General features: G+C 33.5%; 1 long non-coding RNA gene across 1 annotated transcript; it reads left to right on the forward strand.

Annotated features, from left to right (window-relative positions):
• Positions 1–525: 525 nt before the first annotated feature.
• On the forward strand, positions 526–2,537 carry LOC146913741 (uncharacterized). Its single transcript, XR_015016430.1, has 2 exons — positions 526–1,217; positions 2,326–2,537. It is a non-coding gene; the product is annotated as an uncharacterized LOC146913741 (long non-coding RNA).
• The last annotated feature ends 9,589 nt before the right edge of the window (positions 2,538–12,126 follow it).

Here is a 12,126-nt window from a genome sequence, read left to right on the forward strand (position 1 = left end):
GAGAAAGAAAACTTAGAGAGAAGATAAAGTTTTTCTCACTAAAAAATCAAGTCCAACTATTCTTCATTGTCGTGAAATATCAACAAAAGGAGAAAAAAAAAAGAGTCAAGATCCTCTTCATTTATTAGTCCATCAATTTCTTTCATTTGAAGAGATATTAACATAAAAAAGATTGAAAATAATTTAATAGCAGTGAGACTCACTTAATGATATGACTCACTCCATACTTTTTTCTATCTATCTCTCACCAAATGACTCGATCCATTTACTTTTAGCAAATTTACGTACATGCTCTCATTGTGATATCTCTCTGGTTTTCGTATCAATACATACATTTATTTGTATACCTCTGATTGTCCTACATGTCCTAAAAATGGTTGTTCAAATAAGATATCTCATGATTAAATGACCTTTGAAAGACACTAACACAATTGATAGATGTTAATATGTCATTTGCGTAGGTAGAGTCCAAATATATTCGTTCAAGATTATACACATAAAACAAAACAAAAATAGTGACCAAAACCTAAAGCAGTTACCAAAACAAATTTGTCACCCTTAGAGAGAGGCCAAAAAGATATTTACTCTAAAAGCAACACCATCTCCAATTCTATATTTGAAGACAGTACCATCTCCAATCTCCATTATTTCTCCAGTCATCTTCATCCGTCGATCTGAAGATGGAGAAACCGCTGTCTCCAAGCCAAGTGTTTTGAGCTCACTGAAGAATTTGGCACTCGACTTGGAGCAGAGCGTTTTGAGGTCTTGGAAAATTCTGAAGCACCAAGATTTTCTACTGTTTCATATTTCCAGTTCCACCTGCACTCATCAGCCATAATATCTGTGAAAAGCTAAGTCCACAGAATTTCATATGATACAACAGATTTTTGTTTTTAATTATGAAGAAATGTTTTCAAAATTGAAAGTGAAAACGAAAATCTGAATTGTATTGAAAGAATGGTGGTTTTTAAATTATTTATTGTTCTGGAAAACCAGTTTTTCCATTAGAAAATGTGGTTTATCATTGTTTATATATATATTAGTTGGAATTTTATGTTATTATTCATATGTAGAGAGAGAGAGAGACCTTTAATTTTTTTATCCTTAAGTTGCTAATAATAAGGAGGTTTGATTTTTTGGGTTTGCAGTTTGTTGGCGGCAATGATTGGAGTAGAGAGATGATATCTTGTTGAGCCCTAGATCTGCACCATATGTATGTATGTATATACTTAGGGTTCCTTTTTACTTTACTAAATTTATACATATTATTATTATTATAACCCCTGAAAAATTTATACATATTATTATTATAACCCCTGAAAATATACATGGATAAAACTTTTTTTTTTTCATTCATATGTTAGGTTATTTCCTCTCTCTCGTTCCTTTCATCCACCAAAAACATAATTTTTAATTGGTTATCGAAAAAAATTATAGTGATTCATATCTTAAATTGAATCATATACATCTCCATTGAATTTTCACAACACAGTCTTTTTTTTTACACTTCATTTTTGCCAGGATACGTTTCTATGAAGTATCTTATAAGTATATATGTGTATATGTCGAATATCTTATAAGTATCCAATAAAATATATATTTTAAATTAAAATAATTAATTCTGATACTCCATGGGTACGTATCCGAGAGTATCCGCGGAGTATCGGTATCCGATACGAGTACTCCATTTTAAAGTATCCGGGCTTCATAGTTAAGTACTATATATTTTTTCCAAGATTTTTTGTGTTTTTATCTCTCCAAATGGAGGAAATTGAGACAATTGTAAAAGGAGAGGATCTTGACTCACTTTTTTTAATCTAAGTGGATAGGATATTAATTACTCCCTCCGTTTCAAAAATGAGTGTTGCTTTAGCCAAAAAAATTTGTTTCAAAATGAATGTCACTTTCGGTTTTCAATGCAATAATAACTTTTTCTTTTCAATTGTACTTTTCAATTAATACTATGTTACAATACTTCCAAAGTATTATTTTTTTCTTTAATGAAAAACAAACCAATAGTTAATTAGGATAATTTGGTAAAATTGCTATGACATTTGACTACTTTATTCCATTCCTTAATGTGTGTGCAATTGGTTAAAGCGACACTCATTTTGAAACGGATGGAGTAATAAAAGATGACCTAAGTTGGCCCATGTATAGAAAATATACCCTTGCCTTATTTGAGTCTTCATTCATTCATTCATTCATTTCCAAAAATATCTACCTATCCATGTGTTGTCTCCTCATTTCCTAACGACAACTCAAACAGACATACAAACATTACCTCATTTCACATACAAATATTCATTCATCTTCTTCATGCAGTTGCAGCTGATCTTGTCTTGTAGTAAAGGAACAAACAAACAATAGTTACAAGGAAGAGTGTTCAAAGGAGTGTGATCCAAAATCAGAGAGAAAAATATCGACTTTTTTGTTTTCTTTATTTTTATTTTATTTTCTTCTTCACTAATTTTGTATTTTTAAAAAATAAAAAGTCCTTATTCAGTTTCTGTTTTTGGATTGTTTGGTGAGTTCAACGGACATCTCAAAATTGCAATTATCATTTTCTTTATGTAGGTTGGTATTCTTCTTCTCCTTATATTATTGCTCATTATTTTCTCTTCTCAATATTTAGAATATATATTGTTGTTTTTTATGACAAAATATATACTCCATATTGTTATTATTAGCAGAAAAATCTATGAATTTTTTTTAAGGATATACTATTATTCTTAGCACTGCTAATTTTTATTTCAATAAAAAACTATGGCTATCAACATTTTTCTTGTAAAACTGTACTAAATAAAATGTGATACTGTGTTGTACAAAAAAAAATAATATATGATACTGTATAGTTATTTCCTAATGTTGGTTCATTGTACCCCTGGCATGATTTTATTGAGCCTATTTATTTTTTTAAAAGGATTTTTTGTGTGTTTTCTTGAAGCCCCATTTTTAGCAATATTTTGGAAGGAAACTCTTCGCTACTAGCAGAGGTGCTTTGATGTTGTTGTAATATACTTTGGTACCTCTTGTACGACGATATTTCGGACTTCAAAGGAAATATACTTGGCTTTTCAAGAAAAATAAAAATAAAATATTAATGTTAAAAAGAAAGAAGAATAAACAAATGATTCTTCCCTCAAAAATAAATAAATGATTATCGTAAAAAAGAATAAATAAATGATTGTTAATGTTAAATAGATATATTGATATTGTAGTGATTTTTGGTAGTGTTTGGTAAGATTCATATTCAAAAGATAACTAGCATTGGGAAATAATTCATAAATTTGATCAAATGTGATATATGAAAAATAACTCGTAATTTTGCTTAAAGGGATAGATAGACTGCCAAAAGTTGCTTCAAATATATCTTAATTGACTAACGATGAAACAAGACAACAATAAAAAATAAATACACAAGAGAAGAAGAGATGTCAATAAATAGTTTATGAGAAAGATGCATCAACAATAATTCTTTAGGTTTAAACACTTCAAAAAAATTAATCTAAAAAGGATTTAGGATAAAAACAATTTAATCAATTAAATTTCATTATAATAAAATCAATAAAATTAAATATTTATTTGATAATATTAAATTCCAAAAAAATTAGTTAAATACGATAAAATACATTTAATTGTAATAAAAATGTGGAAAGAATGACATTAATGTGCTCATCTTAACGCTAATAAGATGAAATAATGTTAATGAATTTCTTAATGGCACAATTTAAAAAATTTATATAGTAAACTTTATAAAAACTTGTGAATCAACACATCAAAAATCGAAATATTAGATTTTTTTAATTAATATGTTTTAATTGAAAATATTCAAAGAGTGCTCTAAGAGCATCTTCAATAGAAACCTAATTTTTTTGATACTTAAATGGATTTCACTTGTACACATCACTCATTTATAATTTTTTTATAACTAGTAACTAATAAGTATTCAATTCCTCCAACTCAGTATCTTACACAATTTTTTTAAATGGAACTCACAAATCAACTATCAATAACTTTATATCATTACATATTAATTTTTAAATATTAAAAGGGTCATGTTAACTTGTGCCCTAAGGGCACAAGTTAAAGAGCTTAAAGTAGAAATTAAAAATAAATTTTATATTGAAAGTATAACGTTTATAACTTTTAAGACATTGAATACACAAGTTCCAATAAAAACCTTTTATATTTGGTTTCTTAACTTATGCCCTAAGGGCACAAGTTAACATTTCATATATTAAAAAATGAGAGTCTCAATTAAGATTAGGGATCTTAAATGAAACCATTGATCTTATAGAACTCCTAAAATATTTCTCTTCAATGAAATACTCCCTCCGTTCCTTTTTAAGTGTCACTTTTGGAGGAAATTTTTTGTTCCTATTTAACTGTCACTTTCAAAGTTCAATGCAACAATAAATGTTGTTTTACCAACATTACCCTTAGTTATTTATTGTGGAGAGAGAAATATATGAAATAAGATATTAAATGACTAAGACTATTATAATAAAAGTATAGATTATTGTATAAGAAAAAGTAACATTTATTGAGTGTCTTGGTTTGTGTAAAATGTTAAAAAGTGACACTTAAAAAGGAACGGAGGTAGTATCTATTAAGAGAAATGATATTTTGACAACCACTTTTGACAACTTTTGGACAATTTTCTCTCTCATACTCACATGATGTTGTTATCCTCTCACTTCCTTTTTCTCTCTCCATTGTTTTTGACCAATAAGAAGTGAGAAAAACAAAGTTGTCAACAAAGTTGTCATCAAATGAATGTCAAAATATCATTAAATACGGAGTCTTAAATGGTTAAGACCAACAATTGAGAGATTTAACTACACTCATAAAGCGTATCTACTTTGAAAAAAGCTACATAGAATTGTGTGAACTCTTGAGAAGGTAGTGTACGTGTCCTATGTCACCAAGCAGTTAGATATACGTGTCTTGTTTCATGAGTAGTGCCCACGAAAGATAGAAGCATTTGACAGAGGTGTTATTACATTATTTTTGAAAGGACAGAGGTGTTATTACATGGTCATTGGATCCTTAAAAAAAAAGGATTACATGGTCATTGGTCAGAAGAGATATAAATATTTTTATGCTCCATTCGGTTCTATTTATAAAAGAAAATTGACTTTTTAGATACATTGAATAATATATGTATCTAGTCAAAAATCTAAAACAAATACATAAATTATTGAATGTTTCTAAAAAGTAAATTGTCTCTTGTAAATAAGATCAGATGGAGTATTTAAGCAGACCATATTGAAACTTTGTCTTTTTAACCTTTTCTACAATGAATGTGTGTATTTGAATAACTCGGTTGTCGTAGATAATATGTGTTATATTTAAAAATGGGGTTTGAATTCTGAATACTTTATTTATCTATTTTAAAAAGTGAATTTTAACCATTAAGTTATATTCCCTCCGTCTCATATTATAAGCAAAAAAATCACACTTATTAAGAAAACTAAAACATAGTTTGCAACATAGTTTTTTGTGTTATCCTTGAAGTAAATTTTATAGGAAGATATAAAAACAATTTTCATTGGTTATTAGTTATTGAGAAAATGAAAGAGAGAGCAAATTGAATACACTTTGCATTTAATTTTCCTTTGAAAAAGATAATTTTTTGAAACAACATAATTAAATATGATAAAAGTTGGTCTTTTTTGCTTACAATTTGAGAAAAAATGAGTTTTTTTTGGCTTATAATTTAAGACGGAAGGAGTATAAAAAAAAAAGAGAGTTATGTGGTTATATATATATATATATATATATATATATATATATATATATATATATATATATATATATATATATATATATATATATATATATATCCAACCAAGCTCAACTCCTTTTAATAAACAAAAATAAAATATATTAAGACTATCAATACATTCTAACCGGCACAAAGAGTGACAAGGAAAAATACAAAAGTAACATTGATTGCTTTCAACCACACAAAAAAATAGTAACTTAATTTCATGTACAATTGTTGTAAAGATTCCTTTGTATCCTTAAAAATTCTACCTTTTTTTCCTTTCAAAATCACCACACACAAACAGATCAAATAAAAGATAGAAAGGATCCAAAAGTTTTACAAAATCCCCCCAACTGACCAAATTGAAGGAAATGGTCTGATATCGTATCGACATAAATTATACCAATCCAATGTCGAATAATGTGCCATATAACTCTTTTTAATATTTTCTCTAAAAAAAAAACTCTTTAATAAAGTAGAGATATTATTAGAAGCAAGAGATATTATATCAATGTTATTTAATATTCAAAAATCAACAATTAGTTGACAATTGTATAATTACATTATTTATAATTAATTATTGATGTGACTATAAAAAAGAAAAACATTTAATTAAAAAATAAAATAATACTTATACACACAATCACGGTGTTTGACATTAAAAAAGCTGTTAATTTAAGGGTAAGATATCAGGGATCCTTTAAGTTTGAAGTTTGTAATAAATAGGTTATTTATGTTATTTTGGTCATACATAAGTCCTTTAAGTTTACAAACAGTTTCAATTTAGTCATTATGATAATCAAACATTACAAAAACGATGATGTGATATTACGTTTTTGTATGATGTGACAGTTAAGGAGATGATATTAGCCACATCATATCACAAAAATGTCGTGTTTGACCCATCAACATGCCAAATCATACACTTAAAATGACTTATGTGTGACCAAAATAACTTAAATGACCTATCTGTTACACACCTCAAACTTAAAGGACCCTTGATATAATTTAGCCTTAATTTATAAAGTTTCTCTTATGAGATGGGGAGTCTTTGATGGTCTCCAAATTGCCAGAGAAAGAGGTTTTGCGATAGTTGAGTTGCACATTGATTCGAGTGTGGTGGTGCATATCCTGCATACAACTAAGGATTGTAGTGTTGTTGGTTGGCGTCTCATTTAAGAAATCCGCTGATTGGTTGCTTTGGAGTGGGAAGTGAAGATTTGTCATTCTTATCGTGAGGAGAATTCGTGTGCAGACGCTCTTGCAAACATGGGTTGTGAACATGCGTTTGGGTTGAGTGTGTATGAGCAGTGTCCAACTAGACTTAGTTATCTGGTGTTAGCTGATGTTATGGGGATAACGACCCCTAAAGTTATCTTTGTTTAGTTTCCTCCTTACTAGGGTTTAGGCCCCTTTGTTTCCCAAAAAAAAATAAAAGTTTCTCTTATGAGAAGTGTTGCATGCACGGCTGGACATGTCATGTTTGACTATAATTGAGAAATGATGTTTTCATGCAATTGATAAGTTCAAAACCGTCAAATTAAGTTCAAATGACTCAAATTTCAAAATTAGGATTTTATATTAAACTTAAAAATGTCTTTGTTGACCAAAAAAAAAATATCTTCAAATTTTAATTGTTTGATCTTGATCGGACGACAACTATCTGCATTTAAGGTCGGTCATACATCAATATGTGCAACATGGGATATGCACACGACCTCCAAATTTTGAAGGCTCAAATTCCCCAAAACAATTAAATAAAAATGCTTAAGGGTTCAAATTTTAATCAAATTTATTTATTTTATTTAATTATATCACTAAATATCAAATTTTGAGGGCTCCAAAGTATGTAGGTCTAAATCATGCATATACTACTTTTGAAGTGTTCAAATTTTTGCAAATATTGTTTTTAACCTCCACTATTAAAATACACCGATCATTTTTATTTATAATTTAATTCTCATTTTCTCTCTTATGCTTGATAGTTGATATTCCACGTAAGAAAATTGAGAAAAATTTCAATAAAAAGAATCCAAATCCGAATATATACACGACAACTACATAGCCATCTGTTGCGGATTCGATGAGAAACTCACACCAATAACAACTTGATGTGTGGAGCAAGGGATAATTAAGCAACCAAAAATCAAAGTGTATGGAACAGTTATAATCACAAGCTAAAAGTAGAAAACAGCGAGAGAGAAAAGAAGAAGAGAGAACACAAAGAATCTGTTTACCCAGTTCGGTCCAAATTGACCTAGTCTGGGGGAGAGAGCAGCCCTCCGTTCCACTATATGATGAGTAACGTTACAAAAGAGATGGATTACAAGAATAAGTCTCCCGCCTAATTCTACCCAAATCCCAGCCTCTTCCCGTAACCAAGAGACTCAATCCTAATAGTGTTTCCCAAGGTGAATCAACCCTCAAAACCTAGTGTTTGTTCCAAAGAGACAAACTCTATACAAACCCTAGTTTTGTTGTTGCCTTTCTAAACCCTTGTTTCAGCCCCCTCTATCTCCAAGTTTACACTGATACAATGCCTATATTTATAGTAAAAGAAACTCCCATAAAATTGTAACAAATCTGGCCCAAAAATACGTTTCTGAAAAATAACAGCACGCGAAATCGGCCACCGATTTTTCCCGAACAGAAAGCCTCCCAAAAGGCAGCCAAAATCGGCCACCGATTTTCCAAATCGGCCACCGATTTGTACTTTCAGCAAACACCAATTTTGGCCTCCAAACTCCAATTTTGAGTCACTTTCACAACAATCTCCACCTTGACTCCAAATTAGTGATGATGCCCATTTAACATCAACACCTTGCTGCTCTTTCCCTTGCTTCCCACTACACCAAGTAGCTCCACAAGTTTACACCTTAATCTCTTCAATCATCGGAATGCCTTCCGCCCCTTTGAAGATCCTTGTGTCCAAACTACTCAAGGAATTTTAGGTAGTTCCACAAGTACACACCTTAACCTCTTCAGCCATCGGAATGTCTTCCGCCTTCTCGAAGATCCTTGTATCCAAACTACACTAGGAATTTCAGGTAGTTCTACAAGACTACACCATACCTCTTCAATACGAGACATCTCCCGCTTCCTTGAAGATCACCTTGCATCCAATCACCCTTGGACTTTTAGGGTAATTCCACAAGCCGTGCTATACATTCTTCAACCTCCGGAATGCCTTCCGTCTTCATGAAGAAAACCCTTGCTCACCACTAGAGCATAGCACCCAAGGTCCTCCATAGTCGTACCACTCCCGGTGTGTTCAACTCCACCTAAAGCTGAGCTTCCAACCTCTCAACTAGCAAATGAGTACATCCCACTATGTCTTCCTTGAACCTCCACCTCAACCGGTAGATCATGAGTATTCTTACCACCGCCTCTCCAGGCTGATGTTGAGTGTTTAACGTCTCTCCAGACGATCACCGCTCCACTAAGCATCAATACCAAGGTGACCAACATCACCTTCATCCTCCAAACAACACCACACCATCAGAGCACCCGCATCCTCATAACCCTCAGTGACAATTTGAGCGGAGTTACCATTAATCTCCGGACAATCCTTCTTGAAGTGACCCACCTTGTTACACTTAAAGCATTTAAACTTTGTCTTGTTACTACTCTTTCCCCGGTTACCTCTACCTCCACCATTCCCTCTTGAAACACTTAGGCCTTCCCCGTTTTCATCAACTCTCAAGTCCTTCGACTTAGTCAACTCCTTGGTTCTCAAAGCTGCTTGAACTTCTTCCAAGGTAACAGTGCCTTCTTTTCCATAGAGCATGGTATCTTTAAACGATTCAAAAGATCTAGGTAGAGCACACAACAAGAGTATAGCTTTATCTTCATCCTCAAGATTCACCTCAATATTCTCCAAGTCATCAAGGATTTTGTTGAACTCCGTAAGTTGCTCCATGATGGCCTTTGACTCCACCATCTTGAATGAGTAGAGTTGTTGCTTTAGGAATTGCCGATGAGCCAAAGACTTTGTCATATACAAAGATTCCAACTTTGCCCACATCGATGCCGCGGTTGGTTCCTTTGCTACTTCTCTCAAAACTTTATCTCCGAGGCACAAGACAATGGCACTCCTGGCCTTGTCCACCATCTCGGTCTTCTCCGCTCGTGTCATGGTGACCGGTAACGAACCTTCACCCTTCAAAGCTTTCTCACACTTCTGTTGTATTAACACCGCTTCCATCTTTACCTTCCATAACCCAAAATCGTTATCGCCGGTAAACTTCTCAATATCCCACTTTGAACCCATGATACTTGATTATCCTTTGACCTTTGCCCCACGGTGGGCGCCAATTGTTGCGGATTCGATGAGAAACTCACACCAATAACAACTTGATGTGTGGAGCAAGGGATAATTAAGCAACCAAAAATCAAAGTGTATGGAACAGTTATAATCACAAGCTAAAAGTAGAAAACAGCGAGAGAGAAAAGAAGAAGAGAGAACACAAAGAATCTGTTTACCCAGTTCGGTCCAAATTGACCTAGTCTGGGGGAGAGAGCAGCCCTCCGTTCCACTATATGATGAGTAACGTTACAAAAGAGATGGATTACAAGAATAAGTCTCCCGCCTAATTCTACCCAAATCCCAGCCTCTTCCCGTAACCAAGAGACTCAATCCTAATAGTGTTTCCCAAGGTGAATCAACCCTCAAAACCTAGTGTTTGTTCCAAAGAGACAAACTCTATACAAACCCTAGTTTTGTTGTTGCCTTTCTAAACCCTTGTTTCAGCCCCCTCTATCTCCAAGTTTACACTGATACAATGCCTATATTTATAGTAAAAGAAACTCCCATAAAATTGTAACAAATCTGGCCCAAAAATACGTTTCTGAAAAATAACAGCACGCGAAATCGGCCACCGATTTTTCCCGAACAGAAAGCCTCCCAAAAGGCAGCCAAAATCGGCCACCGATTTTCCAAATCGGCCACCGATTTTCCAAATCGGCCACCGATTTGTACTTTCAGCAAACACCAATTTTGGCCTCCAAACTCCAATTTTGAGTCACTTTCACAACACCATCAGTTTAATTAGATATTGAATAAAAGTTCTTTTGAGAAAACTATTTATTCGATCTAATTAAATTTTATCAGTTTGACTTGGATCAAAAAATCTGCAACTTAGTGAAACGCAAACCAACTCGGTATTGTGATAAGCGGGTTGATTTGAAAAGGGGAAATTGGTTGTCATACAATCACCAGGCACGAACAAAAACCCCTTTTAAAAAACCACCCAAATACAAAAGGATCAACCCAAAGAGTAATGACGCAAGGATATACATTTGACGAAAACACATGCATACCCCTGCGTTAACACCAAAAAACCACCCTAACTACCAAGGGGACCCAACAAAACCAGCCGGAAAAGGACCCCAACCGACTGCTGCCGCAAAACAAAATCAGCAAAGAACAGAAACAGCTGCTGCAGAGACTAAAACGCGGCACACAACACAGCCAAAAGGAACCAGACACCCAAAAAGAAGCCGAGGCCAAAATCACTCCAGCATAGACAAACCATAAACACAGACACGATGACAGCAGAACCAGCAGTCCAAAAACACACCAGCAGCGCCCATGCTCAAACAGACGAAAGGAACAGCGCATAGGCAAAAACAACACCAAGACAACAAGAGTCTATAACAGAACAGCAACAGAAACTGCTGCAACAAACCAGAAGCCCCTAAGCCGGACCTCCTATCTCCCAAACCTCCTACCAAGACATGAAATTGGGTCCCAACACCACTCAAAAAATAGGCAAATTGTCGTCTTAGTCCTACTCAACAGCCACTTCCAAGACAAGACCTTAATCTCTTCAACAATATCATCAATATCATAAATCACCCCATTAAAGATCTTATCATTTCGGACTTTCCACAACACCCATATCGTTGCTAACCAAATCATCCAGCGCCCCATTTTAATATTTTTATTCCTTTCAAAATACCCCAACACTCCCAATGGATAAAAAGATTGGGAGGGATAAGAAAGTAACCATCCACCCACTTCATCAATTTTAACCAAACCGAAACGGCCAACTCACAATGAAGAAAAAGATGTAGCGATGATTCCACCTCCCTGTCACACAGCTCACAAGCAAGAGACCCATCCGGAGCAACAACATTCCGCACGGCAAGGTTGACCCTGGTGGGAATACGATTAAGGAAAACTTTCCAAGCGAAGGCCACCACTTTAGAAGGCACGGGAGTTTTCCATAAATCTTCAAACACCCTTCTCTCGGCTAAATTCCAAACACCCTCACCCAACACCAAACGCTCCAACTTATCATAAGCCGATTTAACCGAAAAATACCATTATCTTCAACATTCCACCACCACTC

The sequence above is a fragment of the Medicago sativa genome, chromosome 6 (genome assembly GCF_051527215.1).
Source record: "Medicago sativa cultivar Bolivia chromosome 6, Bolivia_mono, whole genome shotgun sequence".
NCBI lineage: Eukaryota > Viridiplantae > Streptophyta > Magnoliopsida > Fabales > Fabaceae > Medicago > Medicago sativa.